This window comes from Felis catus, chromosome D1, assembly GCF_018350175.1.
Source record: "Felis catus isolate Fca126 chromosome D1, F.catus_Fca126_mat1.0, whole genome shotgun sequence".
Taxonomy (NCBI): Eukaryota; Metazoa; Chordata; class Mammalia; order Carnivora; family Felidae; genus Felis; species Felis catus.
This window is the reverse complement of record NC_058377.1, coordinates 98,628,761-98,646,416: the sequence shown is the minus strand read 5'-3', so window position 1 is coordinate 98,646,416 and position 17,656 is coordinate 98,628,761. Positions and strand designations below refer to the sequence as shown.

General features: G+C 41.1%; 1 protein-coding gene across 8 annotated transcripts in view; it reads left to right on the top strand.

The window, feature by feature from the left end:
- Positions 1–3,219: 3,219 nt before the first annotated feature.
- Positions 3,220–17,656, top strand: part of AMBRA1 (autophagy and beclin 1 regulator 1) — a 179,078-nt gene continuing 164,641 nt past the window's right edge. For 3 of the 8 annotated variants that reach the window (XM_011286779.4, XM_011286778.4, XM_011286774.4), the window contains exon 1: positions 3,221–3,438. The gene's annotated coding sequence lies outside the window, so the exon portion shown is untranslated. Of the gene's footprint in view, positions 3,439–3,470; positions 3,658–17,656 lie in introns of those variants that run through there. The other 5 variants (XM_045039219.1, XM_011286781.4, XM_011286780.4 and 2 more) reach the window with 3 other exon arrangements.

Here is a 17,656-nt window from a genome sequence, read left to right as displayed (position 1 = left end):
TTCATCCTAGGTTCAGGCCTGATTTCTATTATGCAGAGTGTAGTCGATGTTTTTTAGAGCCCAGAGCCAATACAAGGAAGTTTCCTTCCCTTCTCTCCTTTTCCTTCCTTTCACCCTTCATCCCAAGCAAATCCTCCATGTCTACAAGTGCCAATCCTCTTTTCCTGGCTTAGTCTTTACAAGTTCCTTACATGTGATTGACATGGATTTACAATCCTTACAAGTGGTTGACAGTGGCTATGTCCATTCTTAGGGTAACCAACTGTCCTGGTTTGCCCAGAGCCATTGCAGTGTTAGCATTGAAAGTTCCCTGTACTGGGAAACCCCTTAATCCTCAGCTCATTGGGACAGATGGTCACCCTACTTCAGGAGAAGTGTTATCTTACCTTCAAGGGGGTGGCTCCCCCAGGAGAGCCATAATACAATACATAGCCATAATACAATACAAGCCATAATACAAGCCAATACAAGCCATAATACAAAAAGCAATAATCAACATAATAATGAATTAAGTCTTAACACTGGTATGTAAGTATCAGTGATATATCCCAGTATGATCTTTACTCTGCCCACTTGGTTTAAGTCTCCCTCAATGTGAGGTCATTCCTATAGGTTTGAGAATTTCAACTCCTGATCTCTTGTGATCTACTCTTCTGTCCAACTTGACTTTTCCATAAGAGCCAGCAGTAGTTTACCGTCACACTGAATCCTAAATCCACCCTTGAAAAGAAACAGTTCTCTAGAGAAATTTATCTATAGAGATGCAACTCTGCCTGCAGAATAAATCATCTTTTTCATGGTTTCACAGAGCAGTTTAGCCTCAACTTATAAAATAGCTCCATTTTCAGGTGATGGTTTTAGATTTATATTTGCATACCCTTCAGGTGTTTTTCCCAAAATAAAAGTCTCCCATTTTTGAAGACTGAAAACTTCTTGTAGCCTTGAAATTAGTTTCTTTAGTTTTTCTCACTGAAATCAAGGTTTCAAAATAATGTTGTTATTTGGGTCAAATTTGAATGAGGGCTATAGCTTTAGATGCTTATGCCCCACAAGCCTTTCTAAGAAGGAAGCTTCTCTAAAACATGTATTCTGGGAATAGAATCTCAGTCCTGGATGACAGCAAAGGAAAGTCTATTTGTTGCTCCTCATCTGGCTTCAGGAATGTGGCAGAGACTGCTTATTTAGTTGACACTTAGTATCCTTTTGCTCTTGACTTTGAGAACTGCCCAGGATAAAGACTAATTCCCAATTAGGTGTGGCTATGTGACTAAATTCTGGCCAGTGGAATATAAGTGGAAATGTCCTGTGCTATTTTCAAGATATGTCCTTATGGCAGGAGACATGCCTTTCCTCTTTCAGCTTCCTGCTAGTTGGAATGTAGACATGATGGCTAGAATTTGAACAGCTGCCTTGGACCTGGGATAAAAGCCACTTATTGAACATGTCAAAGGAACAAGATGGAAGCCTGGTTCCTGATACCAAATAGGCACACCTTACCCTAGGGTGTGTATCTCTGGATTTCTTTTACATGATGGAGAAATACACTTCTACTTTGCTTCCTCACTCTTTTTGTTTAAGTGCAATAGGTCCTAATTGTAAATAAAAAGGTTACAATTATCTCTTTCCAAGAGCAGCAATACCTATTACACAGAAAATGTTTGGAGGCAACATACACATCCAACAATGGGGAGCAAGATCAGTATACCCTCTCAATGGAATATTGTGCAATTGTTAAAAATAACAACTATTAAAGACTTAATAGGGAAATGATACAATGGGAAACAATAACACTTGTATCTCTGCTTAAACTTTAAAACATTATGCAGGCTATTTCTTAGGACTGCATGGGAACATGAACAAATCAAAACTTGGTGTTTTTTTTTAAGTTTATTTATTTTGAGAGAGAGAGAGAGAGAGAGAGAGAGAGAGAGATAGAAAGAGAGGGAGAGAGACAATCCCACACAAACTCCACACTATCAGCACAAAGCCTGATGAGGGGCTTGAACCCACAAGCCACGAGATCACGACCTGAACCCAAATCAAGAGTCAGATGCTCAACCAACTGAGCCACCCAGGCACCCCAAAACTTTGTGTTTTGGAAGTGGATTATTCAATTCTTTCTTTTTGAAGACTTTTATAAATGTTGCTATGTTTCCTCATTTTTAAGTCCCCTAAAACAGTAGTAGACAACAAAAGCCCAGTGTTTCATCCTCATATTATGGATGCTGATTCTATCCTGCATTATATATATGAGTTGTCCCTTGAACATTGTCATGGACTTAAAGGAGATTTTTAAAAACTATAATAAATTATAAATAAAGGTAATGTTGTAAGGATGTGACCTTTCACTTTGATTAGATTATAAGCTCTTTAAGGGCTTGGACTATCATTTCTTTTTTACGCCTTTACTCTCCCCTTAGGGGGGGACTTACGGTAGCTGTATAATTGCTCACACTTGGTAATCCATATTTGGAGTGATCTATGTGATTTATTGAATTGTACCTAGGATGTACATATTAATTCACACTTGTGCTGAGAATATTAATTTGTCTACTACAAGACTTCAGAAAGGGACTATTGCTGTGATGATGAAAATTTCAACTTTTGCCGGTTCTGAACCCAAGGAAAATTTTGATCATCACGTAAGAAGCACACCCGTGGCTCCAGGCCTTTGAAAGAAAATTTTAAAAAGCATACGTGTATTTTTTTTTTCCTGCCTTAAGTTCCGCCTACAAACCCCTGAATTTTTCCAACTTCTCTTTGCTGTGTTTTATGGGACCTAAAGTGGAACTTTAACAGCGTTGACTCACTTGGTTTCTCAGTCTGGATTCTCTCTCATTGTCTGTGCCTCTGTCATGTATATGTATGTTTATTTTTATGTACCTCACTGTCCGTGAGGGAACTAAGAGTCACACTTGCTCAGTTGGGATCATGTTGGGAGTCCATAACTTAGTTGCTGAACTGGTAAGTGTTATTGTGCTATGCCTTGATCTCCAACACTCAAGAAAAACTCCGGTGCTCCAAACAACTTCGCTGGCAAGCAACACAGAAAATGGCAGAAGCACCGGCTACTTTACTCCGCCGCTTATGATCTGGGTTTGTTTATTCATGCCTTGGCCGGGAGTCGGACCTAGGGTTGGAGCGGAGCAGTTTTTCGGCGCTCGACTGCATCTCCTTGAACGATTGGCTGGGCGCTCATCCTATGATGTCTGGGCCGTTCGTGTATTCGGTGATCTTTTGCGCCGTCTTCTTGCTTGATGTCTCCTGAGCGGCGGCGGCGCCGGGTCGAAGGCTGACTTATCCGCGAGGCCCCGCGCTCAGGCTGCTTTCTTCCGCTGGTCGGTAGAGCGGACCCCTTGCTTCCTTCCTGCCTCTTCTTCTTGTCGGTGGCTGGGTCCCGTCGCTGGGCTGCAGACGGAGCCTCCGCCCGCCTTGCAGGTAGGCCCGGGAGGAGCCTGGGAGGCCCGGCCCGGCATCCTTCCGCTGGCGGGTTGAGAAGACCTTGGCGCCGGCGGGTGGGCGGGCGGCTTGGCCGCGGAGACACGGCCGGAGGAGGAGCTACCCGGCTGCGTTCGGGGGCGCGGTCGGAGAGGCGGCAGGGCACGGAGGGAGAGGCCGGAAGGAGGGAGAGATGCTGGGGCTGCTTTACGCGGTTAGGTAGGGAGGGGATGTTGGGTCTAGGGCGGGTGTTGGCACCCTCAGTGTCGGGGGAAATCGCCTTCCAGGAACGGATAGAGCTTTGCGCGCTTGCCCCTCCTCGGTCTCCCCTCCCGCCTCCCCACCCCCAAGGCCCCGGGTGTCATGACTCAATTGCGCTGGGGACCTCCTCGGAGTCCGACCTTTGAAGGGACCCTCGAGTAGGTGGAAACAAGTGGAACACGGCCCCCTGGCTGCTCTGAGCGAAGTGTCATGTTCTTGCGTTTGGGGGACAGGGAAACTGAGGCAGCGTTCTGGGACTTGACTTTTCCCCACGTCCCAAATAGGTCTTTAAACGTACCATGAGTCGTTTTTTGGTCATTTGCAGGTTCGGGTATTTTTTCCCCCCTCCCTCTCTATTTACCAGTCACTTTATGTACACAGCGATTTGTCGTTTGTGATCTCTCCTACCTGGGAATACAGATTCTGTCACTGGTGACTTCAGAAGTAAAGGGACCATGCTGGTTTTGTTTGTCAAAGTCTGTATCATTTTAGTGAGAAAAGCAATGGCAATTCTGTTTCTTGGATAGAAAATTTTGTTTGCTGACCAGTTTGCTTTCTGGTTGATACTTATTTCTCTCCCCCCCCCCCCCCCCCCCAGCTTGTTCTCGATGGAAATCTTCCAACTATGTTGTTAAGTGGTTAATGTCCAAGGTTGGAGGATTGGTGAAGATTTTCAAATCAGATATTTGCCCTGAAGAGTTCGCTTTCTAGGAAGAATCCAAAGGAAACCCAAGGAGTCGTTTTCAGAACAATTTTATCATATTCGATTAGTGGTTTAGTTGTGCGTATACTAAACAGCCATTGTGTAGGATTCATTCAAATATTGAGATACTTAAATTTAAAGTTAAAATTCTGGCATCTCCATTATGTTTTCCTTTTCTCTCTCAACTTAGAAACTTTGGGGACTAAGCGTTCTTACTCATTTTATTTTCATTGGATTCAGTGTCACGATCCTAATTTGTGTAGCTTCTTTGTTGAAAAAAAATATTCAGGCTAGAGGTGGTTTTAGGTTGAATAAGTATTTCCATAGTATGTAAAATCAGTAGGACAGTGGTTTTAAAGAGAGAACAGATTAAATTTCTAGTCCTTGGGTGGAAACTATACAAGTATGTGTTTTGTTTTGTTTTGTTTTTAACAATTTTAGAATTCTAATATGAGTTGTGGAAAGGTTATTGTTCCTCTAATGTTTTTGATTTTGAGGTCAGCAATATCTAAGCGTGGGGTCCTTGGTCGTCAGTGATTTCCTAGTTGCCAGGACCTCAGAACTTCCAGAAAGGGATTAAAGAAGAGCCACCAGACTGGAGAACCTAGATTGGGAAGTTAGGCTAAGAATGTGTGCTCTCTGAAAAAGTTTTTATGGTAGAAGAGAACGTATATCAGAGGAGAGCATTTAGTGAAGGAAGCGACGTTATCTCCTGGGAATTGATTCTGCATAGAATTTGTAGTTAATGTAGTATCTCAGTGACTCCTAACGAATGCTAAATAAAGATGGAGTTTGCTAGGAGTGTCACAAAAAATGTTAGCAACATTTTGTTACGTTTCTATAGGAAATAATTAGCAGAGGTTTAAGTTGAATTGAGGAAGACGAGAAATTTGGTTGTGGTGCTGGTGGTGAGGTTATAGGGATAGAGCTTATTGGCTTCCACCCTGCTTTGTGATAGAAATTCACTCCACAGTTTACCTTTCTTGGTTAAATCTTGCGCTGTTCTGTCAGTGTCAGATCAGGCTCTCTTCTGGCATTTCCTTTCAGAAATTTATGGGTTCAGAATGTGACAATTGTTCTATCTTCTCTTTTCGTGAGAAAGAGCTTGAGGATTATTAAAGATGTGAACTTCTTTGAATATCTTCTATAGCTTGTCGCTTGTCCTGGAAGGAGTTATATTCTACCTTGGAAAAGATTAATTATATGTATCACTTGAAAACTACTGGTTATTTTTATTAACTGTAATAATTTGGTTTTATATTGTATAATTTTCAAATTATCTTCAATACATGTTAGGAGGCTTATGAAACTTTCTTTTTCTTTTTCTTCTCTTTTTCTTTTTTTTGTAAGTAAGCTCCACATCCAGCGTGGGGCTTGAACTCACAGTCCTGAGATCAAGAATCGCGTGCTCTTCCGGCTAAGCAAGCCAGACTTTTGTTCTTTTGATCATGCTTCTTTCTGCTTCTTATTAATACTGAGTCCATACATTTATGATCTTCAAGGATCTTCATGAATGTTGACAACGTATCTCACTATTCCCATTTATCCTGCTCTGAAAGCAGTTTGAAAAAAAGTTTTGTTGTTAGCACACTGAAGTCTCTTTTTTTAAAGATACATCTCAGCCTTGATAGAGTTATTTTGGAATGGGATGCAGATCTTTTTGCCCAGTGGTTTGGTTTACCAAAAAACCCCCCAAACCAACAAACAGAACAAAATAAACAACCCCCCCCGGCCCCCAAAACTCCTTAAGTTCCTTTAATCATAGTCATTCTTGTTTCCTTCTCCAATTGTTCCTCATAAACCCAGAGAGAACTTTCTGTTTCTTGTCATAATTTCTGTTTGTACAGAAGTACTATGGTACAACTTGTCCTGTGGCTTGGGGGTGATTTATATTTTATATTTTCAAGCCCCTTCTCCCCCCACCCCAAAGTTAATTAGATCTATCTTTCCCCCTTTTTGCAAAGCTAAAATTAGTTACTGATAGATAAAAATTTTGTGATCAGTTATTGTCAGAATGTATTTATGTGCCCAGTAGTATGTGGCAGTCTGCCAAAATGATGTAGTGTGAAGAAAACAGATTAAGGAATCAGGAGACCTGGATTTAAGTCCTAGGTTTATACACTTCATAGCTGAGAAATCCTTTACAAATTATTTAAGGAGACTGTAGGGAAGGTTGCTCCCCTTTACTGGGCATTTACTATGTCATGTTCTTCACAAGCATTATCTCATTTAATACAACAGTCCTTTAAGGTAGATATTATTTTCCCAGTGGATACTGAACTCAGAGTACGTAATTTGACCAAGATCACACAGCAAGTATGTAGCAGAGTTGGGATTTAAAAACAAGGCTTTGAATACTTTTATGAACCTGTGTTTAGAGAATGGGAAAGATAATACTTTTATCGTAATATTTCTACTGAGAAAAAAGTATGTGAAACTGCTTTAAAAAGTGCTCTTTAGATATTAACTGCTATGCTGTCTTACAGCAATGGTGAGCAGTCATCTAAGTTCTTGGACAACTTGTTTCTTTCAAGGCAACATTATGCCTGACAGTCATGGAGGATAGAGGTGACAAACATTAAACCAGCATTGGAGGAGCTTAACTAATATGTGTGTGGAAAGGAGTGAATGCCTGGAAGTGCCAGTGAAAGAGAAGTTTTAAGTGCTGTATGTGTAGATGGGGTGAGGCTGAGAATATTTACCCCCTGTCTTCCAGTTAGTCCTGCCTGTGTGTCTATAGATTAATGTAGTATCTTTTCCATTTTGTTCTCTGTCTTTTCTTAGGGTTGATAATCTCCACTTCTCCACCTAAACTTTTTCCTTTCTTTATTGAGTATTGTTCTTCTGCTGTGTTGTTTCCTAAGGTACAGTGTATCCCCATCAGACCTTTTGGAACTATTTCTTTTCTTTTTTTCTTTTTTTCTTTTAATTTATTTTGAGAGTGATAGAGAGCAAACAGGGGAGGGACAGAAAAAGAGGGAAACAGAATCCTAAGCAGGCTTCAGGGCTTCGGCACAGAGCCCGATGCAGGGCTTAAACTCACGAACCATGATATCATGACCTGAGCTGAGATCAAGAGTTGGATGCTTAACCAACTGAGCCACCTGGGTGCCCTTCTTCTTCTTCTTCTTCTTCTTCTTCCTCTTCCTCTTCCTCTTCCTCTTCCTCTTCCTCTTCCTCTTCCTCTTCCTCTTCCTCTTCTTCCTCCTCCTCCTCCTCCTCCTCCTCCTCTTCTTCTTCTTCCTCTTCCTCTTCTTCTTCTTCTTCTTCTTCTTCTTCTTCTTCTTCTTCTTCTTCTTCTTCTTCTTCTTTTTAAGTTTGTTTGTTTATTTACCTTGAGAGAGAGGGAGAGGGAGAGAGAGAAAACCCCAAGCAGGCTCCACACCATCAGTGCAGAGCACAAAGGAGGTTTGATCTTACAAACCATGAGATCATGACCAGAGCCCAAATCAAGAGTCGGATGCTCAACCAACTGAGCCACCCAGGTACTCCAAGTTTATTTATTTTGAGAGACAGAGAGCAGCCGTGTGAGTGGGGGAGGGGCAGAGAGAGGGAGAGAGAGAGAGAGAGAGAGGGGGGAGAGGAGAGAGAATCCCAAGCAGGCTCCATGCTGTCCGCACAGAGCCCCATGTGGGGCTTGATCTCATGAACCATGAGATCATGACCTGAGCTGAAATCAAGATTCTGATGCTTAACCAATGGAGCCGTCCAGTCTCCCCTATTTTTTTTTTTTTAAGTATATTTATTTTGAGAGAGACAGTGTGTGCGCGCAAGAACTGTTGAGTGCATGCATGCATGTGTGAGAGCCGGGGAGGGGCAGAGAGAGAGGGAGAGAGAGAATTCCAGTGTCTGCACTGTCAGCACAGAGCCCCACATGGGGCTCTATCTCATGAACTGTGAGATCATGCCCTAAACCGAAATCAAGAGTTGATGCTTAACTGCCTGAGCCACCCAGGTGCCCTGGAACTATTTCTTGATTGTGACTCTGTGTTTCAACCCTTTCCTTTTCAGACTTTTGTTCATCTAGCAAATATTTATTGAATGCTCATTAGATGGTGGGATACAAAAGTAGACATGAATATTCTTACTCTTATGGAGTTTATTCCAGCGGGGAGCAGAGTTGACCAGGAATCTGATGGATATTGAAATTTAGGCTGTGCTCTGAAAGAAACAAGGGCTGACAGCAAGATGAAGAAGTGAGGAGGGCGCTGGGTGTTCATGGGGAGAGTGGAGTCTTCAGTCATGGCATCTTTAATCCTGTTAAAAAGTTGCAATCACAACATATCATGATTCAGTAAATTAAGGTTCTCTTTCTGCCATCACAGTGGAAGTCTTCATTTCAAATTGCTACACGTGGGGTGCCTGAGTGGCTCAGTCTATTAAGTGTTTGATTTCAGCTCAGGTCACGATCTCACACTTTTTGAGTTCGAGCCCTTCACCGGGCTGCACTGACAGTGCAGAGCCTGCTTGGGATTCTCTCTCTCTCCCTCTCTTTTTGCCCTTCCTCCACATGCATACTCTCATGCCTCTCTCTCTCTCTCTCTCTCTCTCTCTCTCTCTCTCTCTCTCAAAATAAATTGAAAAAAAGAAAGATAAAATTGCTGTATGTAATATTTGTTACTTAGTGTATGGTGACACTGGATTTGGCATAATAAAGGATCACTATGACTTAGAAATGTCCAGCATGCTTGGCTAATGAGTTTAATTTTTACTTCTAATGTGACCTGAATTTAATTAGCTTTCATTTGTTAATTTTTTCTAAAATAATTATTCTTTGGAATTTGAGTTCGGTGAATTTAAACACTGGATACATGACTTCAGATTTATTTGTAGCAGAGACTAGGCTGAAGTACTTAGCCTTATATAAGGGGAAAGCTTTAGAAGGATTGTAGTGAAATTGAGAGAGGGAAAATGTAGGCTGCTGCTGCTGAGTATGTGTATATGATAATATGTACTTATAATCTTGTTTAGTACCTTTCTTTCAAGATATTAAAAGTGTTTTGTAGCATTTTTTTACTGCTGCTTATTGGAATCATATGTCTGTCGAATTAACTGAGGCAAATTTCACATTTCATTATTTCATCATTTGTTTATTTCTGCTTCCCAGGATAGAACGTGTAGTTTCCCATGAGTTAACATTGTTTTGTTTTAGGTGTATATGCTTATGATATAATGAAACATTTGAAATTTTGCTGGGTTGCAGAGGATTAATATGCCTGTTTGATTTGGGGAGAGATTTGGAGTATTTCAGCCTAGCTGACCAGTGAAGACAGGATAGAAAAATATGTCTTCCCAGACTCTTGAATAACAGCCTAGTGGCACTGATTCTTGGAGCCAGGCAGTCTGAGTCCAAATCTCAGGACCACTATTTACTAACTCTGCAACTTAACGTAAATACTTAACGTCTCTGTGCCTTTCTTCATGTGTAGAATACCATACAATTGTGAGAAATGAATGAGAGAATATATGTAAAGCATTTAGAACAGCAGATAGTTCTATATATGCCACCTGTTATTGTTTTCAATAGTATTATTATAACACCTTAAAGATTGTATGTTCCCCAAAAGGACAGCAAACAGTAGTGATGCTTACGTTGAAGTTCAGTGTCTTCTGAGAAACTTAAACAGGAAACAGGAAGTTCAAGCAGCGTATTTGTTTCTCCTTTCCCTCATTGTGCTTCAAGTTAAAGCGAGAGGGTATGTCTTTACTGGGAGAGAGAAACCTAGAAAGCAACAGTGTCTGACAGAATTCCAAGTAGAAGAGACATGACGGAATTTTGAGGATTCTGTAATATGTATGGTAAAACAGTCCAGAGCTATTTTAGGAACAGAAAAACATTTCTTTGCCAAACAGGTAGAAAATTTCAGCATCTGAATTTTACCATGTATTTGAACTGTGATTAGTACTTGAACGATTTGGAAGAAGTTGTCTAAAGGCATGGAAGAGAATGATATTTAGGGAAAAGTCAAAGTTACCAAGTCAACTTGGGTAAACTTCTGGGAAGAGTGAACTTGTATTTCATATAGTGGTACAGGAATGCAGTAGAGTTAGTTTTTTATTCTTCTTGTCCCTTTATGCCATCAAATTGTGGGTGCTTCAGTCTTTGCCTTAACTGTCAGTTTTTGTTTTCCTCTCTGAAGTCTGTGTAAAATTCCTGTGCTGTCATTTAAAAAACCTATTTAATGAAGATAGTGGAGTCTTGTTTTTTTAAATTAATTAACCCATCCATTCATTCAGTAAATGTTGTCTACCACTGTGGTAGGTGTTATGAGTACCATAATAAGAGCTGATCAGAACCGTGCTTATTGAAGTGCTTTGTGCCAGGTACTGTACCAAGTGCTTTGTGTCATTAATTCTTTTCATTCTTACAGTTTTGGGGTGTAGGTACTTTTATTTTCCTCATTTCGTAGATGTGGAAATTGTGGCACAGAGAGAGGTTAAGCAGTTTGCCCAAGGTCTTAGAGCCTAGTTAGTGGCAGCACCAGGATTTGAATCCAAGCAGTCTGGCTCCATAGTCTCCTGCTCTTAATCCCTAAATTATACTGATTCTAAACTACTTTAAACAATTCTAAACTCTCTAAACTACTACCACTGTACTAAGACTAGAGTGACAAAAATAGACTCTGTCCATGCTCTTCTAGAGATTGTTGTCCATAGGGGAGAGAGATGGTAAACAAAAAATACACTAATAAATGTGTAATTGCAAAGTGTATCAAGTCCTATGATGGAGAAGTAAAAAAGAGATTATAGTAGGGGACCCTGAATTATATTGGAGCCTTGGGAAAAGTTTCCTGAAGATGTGATATTTAAGCAGAGATTAGAAGGCTGAAAGGGAAAGGCAAAGGGAATAGCATGTATGAAAGCCTTGGGGTAGGAAGGACCGTGGCACAGTTTGAGAAGCGGGAAGAAGATTGGCGTGGCTGGAGTACAGTGAGCAGTGGGGGAGGAAGGAGAGGGGCACAGGATGAGGATAGAGACGTAGGCAGGGTTGTGTTAAGGATTTTGGACTTTTTTCCTAAATATAACTGGAAGCGTTGGAAGGTTTTAAGTATGAGTGTTGTGACCCTAATATATGATTTTAAAAGGTTGCTCCAGCTACATTGTGGAAACTCTTGGAAATTTGTGGGGAAAATTTTGGAATTTGGAAAATTTGAAAGAGAAGTGGGGGAAGTATGATAGTTAAAGATGTCTTTTTGTGGTCCAGGCAAAAGATGACCATATCATGGCTTGGACTAGGCTGTAGGCAATGGAGATGGGAGGAAGTAGAAAAAATGAATAGATACATTTTTTTTTTCCAATAGATATTTTAGAATTAGGACAGGCAAGACTTAATGATGGATTGAGTATGTGGGAAGAGGGAAAAGTCAAGTATGATTCTCAGATTTCTGGCATGAGCATCTGGATAGATGAAGTTGCCATTTCTGAGATGGAAACATTTGAGGAGGAGCAGATTTTGACTAGAGTTGGGGAGCAGGAGGAAGACCTCAACTTAAGCCCTGCTGAGTGTGAGCTTTCTGTTAAAAACATGTGGAGACATCCAGCAAGGAGCCTTTGAGTGCTGCTGGCAGGGGTGCTGGCAGTAAATGTGATGCTCTTGGTAGAGAGGTGGTATTTAAAGTCAAGGAAAATGGTAAGATTACCAAGAGAGAATGTGTGTATAGACTAGCAGGAGAGTGTTCCCAGTCAAGATCCAAAGAATTTGAGGAAACCTCAGAAATCCACTGAAGTGGATTTAAAAAGTGGGACGGGAGGAAGTGGAGATGGTCTGTATATTTTGGTAATTAGCATGTCTGTCTTCCCAGAAGAAGTAATACTTTAAGAAGAAGTAATATAATAAGGTCCATGAAGATAGGAATGATACCTTTTTATTTTCTTCTTGGTGGCCTAGCCTTGGTGTCTTGCCAGGAGGTTGGATTAAAGGAGAAAGAGGTTTAAAAAAAGCCGGGGGGTGGGGGGGGGTGGGGGGGGGAGAAGAGGTCAAGGAATGAGGGTAACTGCAGAATGGAAAGAGTAGTGATTCTCATGGTTTGTATATGTGGCCTTGGAATTTAAGGGTTTATGTACTTTTTAGTTTTGCTGTCATTAGCTTCTCTTTTCAATTCCCTACTTAATGTGTCTTTGTGTTTTGGCTTTTAAAATTTATTCCTTACTTTTATTTTTTCGTATTGCTTTCCTGTGGTCATTGTTGCTATAGTCAATTTGCTCATGTGCTTGGTTATTTACTTTATCTTAAAAAAATTTTTTTTTAAATGTGTTTATTTATTTTTGAGACAGAGACAGAGCATGAGCAGGCGAGGGGCAGAGAGAGAGAGAGGGAGACACAGAATCTGAAGCAGGCTCCAGGCTCTGAGCTGTCAGCACAGAGCCAGACATGGGGCTTGAACTCCCAGACTGTGAGATCATGACCTGAGCTGAAGTCGGCCGCTTAACCGACTGAGCCACCCAGGCGCCCCTACTTTATCTCTTTATTCAGTCACTTATTTATTGGTTCTTACTGCCATATAGAGTACGTATAAATATGACTCTAGACTTTATTTTGGTTTCTGTTTTGTTTCCCATTTACATATTCTTTGCTTAGAGTCTAATAGGCCATAATGAGATAATATTAAACTTTTTGGCTACCAGTCTACCTAGAATTTTATATGATGACTTCTCTGGGAAGGGCTAAGCATTTTATGGATATTGTCCCCACTAGTTCTTCTAGCCTTCTCCCCCCCCCCCTTTTTTTTTTATTCAGGTGAAATTCATACAATGCAAAATTAACCATTAATTAATTAATTAAATTTTTTTTCTTAATTTTTTTTTTTTAATTTTTGAGAGAGAGAGACAGAGCACAAGCAGGGAGGACACAGAGGGAGAGAAGGAGACACAGAATCTGAAGCAGGCTCCAGGCTCTGAGCTGTCAGCACAGAGCCCAATGTGGGACTTGAACTCACAGACCACTAGGTCGTGACCTGAGCAGAAGTCAGATGCCTAACCACTGAGCCACCCAGGCACCCCTTGTTTATTTATTTATTTTTTAAAGTTTTTATTTATTTATTTTGAGAGAGAGCATGAGCAGGGGAGGGGCAGAGAGACAGGATCCCAAGCAGGCTCTGCACTATCAGTGTAGAGCCTGATGTGGGGCTGGAACTTGTGAACCGTGAGATCAAGACCTGAACCAAAATTAAGAGTCCGACGCTTAGAGGTGCCTAGGTGGCTCAGTTGGTGAAGCGTTTAGCTCTTGGTTTCAGCTCAGGTCCTGATCTTGTGGTTGGTGAGTTCGAGCCCCTCATCGGGTTCTGTGCTGATGGTGCGGAGCCTGCTTGGGATTCTCTGTTTCCCTTTATCTCTGCCCCTCACTTACTCTCTGTCTCTGTCTCTCTCAAAATAAACTAAAAAAAAAAAAAACAATGGACACTTAACCGACTGAGCCACCCAGGTGCTATTTATTTACTTTTTTTTTTTTTTTTTTTTTAAGTAGGCTCCATGCTCAATGTGGGGCTTGAATTTATGACCCTGAGATCAAGAGTCGCAAGCTATACTGACTGGGCCAGCCAGGCGTCCCTTAAAAGATTTTATTTTTAGGAGTTCCTGGGTGGCTCAGTCTGTTAAGCTTGGGACTTTGGCTCAGGTCATGATCTCACTGGTCCAGAGTTAAAGCCCCATGTCGGGCTCTGTGCTGACAGCTCAGAGCGTGGAGCCTGTTTCAGATTCTGTGTCTTCCCCGCTCTCTGCCCCTCCCCCACTCATGCTCTGTTTCTTTCTCTCAAAAATAAACATTAAAAAAAGTTTTAAAAAAATTTTATTTTTAAGTAATTCTGCAAACCCAATGTGGGGTTTGAATGTACAACTCTGAGATCAAGAGCCACATGGTCTGCTGACTGAGCCAGCCAGGTGCCCCAGAATTAACCATTTTAAAGTGAACAGTTCAGTGGTGTTTAATACATTCATAATGTTTTGCAACCACCACCCTCTATTTAGTTCCAAAACATTTCGATTACTCCAAAGTAAAACAGTTTCTCTTCATTTCCCTCCTGATTTCCCACCAGCCCCTGGAAATCAGCAGTCTGCATTCTGTATCTATAGGTTGATATATTCTGAATTTCTTATAAAAGAGGAATCATAACAATATGTAACCTATTGTATATATTGTATTGTATTGTATATGAATTGTTTATATCATAATTTGTTCCTTTACCCATTGAAGAACATTTGGACTGCTCCCACCTTTTGGAAATCATGAATAACGCTGCTGTAAACATGCATGTACGTGTCCTTGTTTTCAGTTGTTTTGGGTATCTACCTAGGCATGTAATTAATTGTAAGGCTATCTGGTAATGTATTATTCTCATGATTCTTCCTAACCCATAGAGATCAAGCCAACATCTGCAGCTTCCACAGAGTGAGTGATTTGAGAGTTGTTGGCTGGGCTTAGATTGGGATTGAGAATCTCTTGCCTTTATATTTAGTTTTTTGAGGAACTGAGTTCTCCTAACATACTGGTTTTATCATTTGCATCTTACTGATGGGGTAATTGAGGTACAGCATCTGCTTGGTTTTAACTTCCTATCATCTTCAGAGCAAGTCAGTGATGGAACTGGGAATTTAAGACTCTTAATCATGTTCTTTGTCTAAGATGACCCATTTAAAGCCATGTTGCATTTACATGAAGCTGTTTAAAATGGGCTTCCTATATTTTATAATCTCTTGAAGGGATATTGTTCAGGTGGTATTAAGCAGATGTTCTTTTCCCATAGAAGACAAGAGGGAATGTGTTTTAATTGCAGCAGAAGGGATATAGATTACAAATTAGAAAGAACTTCCTGACAACAAGATACTGGGATATTACTGAGGAAGGTTGTGAAATATGTTCTTCAAAGACTCAGTAACTGTCTTTGTAGGATGACTCAAGCATGGGCTTGTTAAGAAATGAAGGAGATGAGAAAGATGACTTCTGAGGTCCCTGGTAACCAAACCCCAGGTAGTTAATCAAAACAGTATCTCTGGCATTGTAATGAGTATATTTTCATTTTCTTTATGAAGAAATAATCAGTGGAGACTAGGTAAATTGCTGAAGGTCTCCTAGTAAAATAGAAGATTAGCATTCTGAATCTTCTTGGCTCCCATGTTCAACGCTCAGGGATGTGTTCTTTATCGTAAAGGAGTCTTTTCATGGCTATGTGATGTATTATTGTTGTGATTCTTCCTAAACCATAGGGATCAAAGCCAACATCTGCAGCTTCCATAGTGTGTGTGATTTGAGAGTTGTTGGCTGGGTTTAGATTAGGACTGAGAATCTTTTCCTGTAAAAATTGTTTTGGTCTCCTGTTACACATGTAGAAATAGGAACACATTATCAATAACAGACTAAGGTAATAGATTCTTCAACGTTTTTTATTTATTTTTCGGACAGAGAGAGACAGAGCATGAACGGGGGAGGGGCAGAGAGAGAGGGAGACACAGAATCAGAAACAGGTTCCAGGCTCCGAGCCATCAGCCCAGAGCCTGATGTGGGGCTCGAACTCACGGACTGCGAGATCGTGACCTGGCTGAAGTCGGACGCTTAACCGACTGCGCCACCCAGGCGCCCCTAAGGTAATAGATTCTTAATGACTGTTTAGGAGGGCCAGATTAAAATTGCTTAAGGAAGGTGCACATGACAGATGTATTTTTGTTTTGTAGTGCTTGGAAAAATAGAAGCTCAGAAGATGGGCAAATGAATGAACATTGGTTCATGCTGTAGAACATAAATATAAAAATACTCACTAAATGTAGTATTAAATTGCCAGTTTATTTACTATTATTTTTTTAATGTTTATTTACTTTTTGAGAGACAGAGGTTGAGTGGGGGAAGGGCAGAGAGAGAGAGAGAGGGAGACACAGAATCCAAAGCAGTCTCCAGGCTTTGAGCTGTCAGCACAGAACCCGAGGTGTGGCTCGAACTCACGAGTCTTGAGATTATGACCTGAGCTGAAGTCGGATGCTTAACTGCCTGAGCCACCTAGGCGCCCCAAAATTGCCAGTTTAAATGCTCAGCTCAGGAAATGCCAAAGTTAAATTACTGAGAACATTAACACATTCACCTGACACTTTAGGTGAATTAAAGGTACATTAAAGAATCTCATAATAAGTGTTTATTAGTAAAAAACACCTTTTGAGGTTCATGGGTCATTGACTGGGAAGCTAAGCTGGGAGGGGGTATTATCATTGGTAGGTTGCTTTAATGGAGGATTTATTATGTCTCTTTCAGTTGAGCTGTGGGAGCATTTACTTGTTCACTTCTCTGCTACTACAGATATCATCAAATATACTTATTGAGCTTTCTTGAATTGGCAACAACTGTTACCTCTGCAGGATAAAAGAGAGGGGAGCCAACTTTTGAATACTTAACATGTACTGGGAATTTTATATTTGTTCCTCCACATAATATTCATAACAAACCAATGAAGCTCTATAAAATGGATGGTAGTATCTCTATTTTAAAGGACAGGAGGGGCGCCTGGGTGGCTCAGTCGGTTGAGCGTCCGACTTCGGCTCAGGTCATGATCTCACGGTCCATGGGTTTGAGTCCTGCGTCGGGCTGTGTGCTGACAGCTCGGAGCCTGGAGCCTGCTTTGGATTCTGTGTCTCCCTCTCTCTCTGCTCCTCCCCTGCTCATGCTCTCTCTCTCTCTCTCTCTCAAAAATAAACATTCAAAAAAATTTAAAAGAAATAAAGGACAGGAAAAGTGAAACATTTTCTTGCCAAAGGTTATACAGATGGTGAATGGCAAACCTGAGATAGAGAAGTTAGAGTCTTTAAGTTAATGTTATTCTTCTTTTTTATACTATCACTTCTCTTCCTCCCTCCCTCCCTCCCTCCCTCCCTCCCTTCCTCCCTTCCTTCCTCCCTCCCTCCCTCCCTCCCTCCCTCCCTTCCTCCCTCCCTCCCTTCCTTCCGTTCCATGCCCATTGTGGTCTTATGACCCTGAGACTAAGGGTTGCATGCTCTACTAACTGAGCCAGCCAGGTGCCCAGAGTTAAGTGTGTTCTTTGGAGGTGCCTATGGGGTGGCGTGAGAGTCAGGAAGAGTTTGATTCTCCCACTCTGCTTAAACCAGAGCAGCTCATTTTGATCTCTTTTATATGTTAGTGTTTTCACATAAGATTTCATCTGGAAAAAGGGTTCTGCTTCTTAAAGAAAAGAAAGCAACCTGGAAGGCCACTGAGGAATCACGAAAGAAAATTAGTTAAAAAAACGTGAAGATTGAAAAGTGGCTAAATTACATAACTGC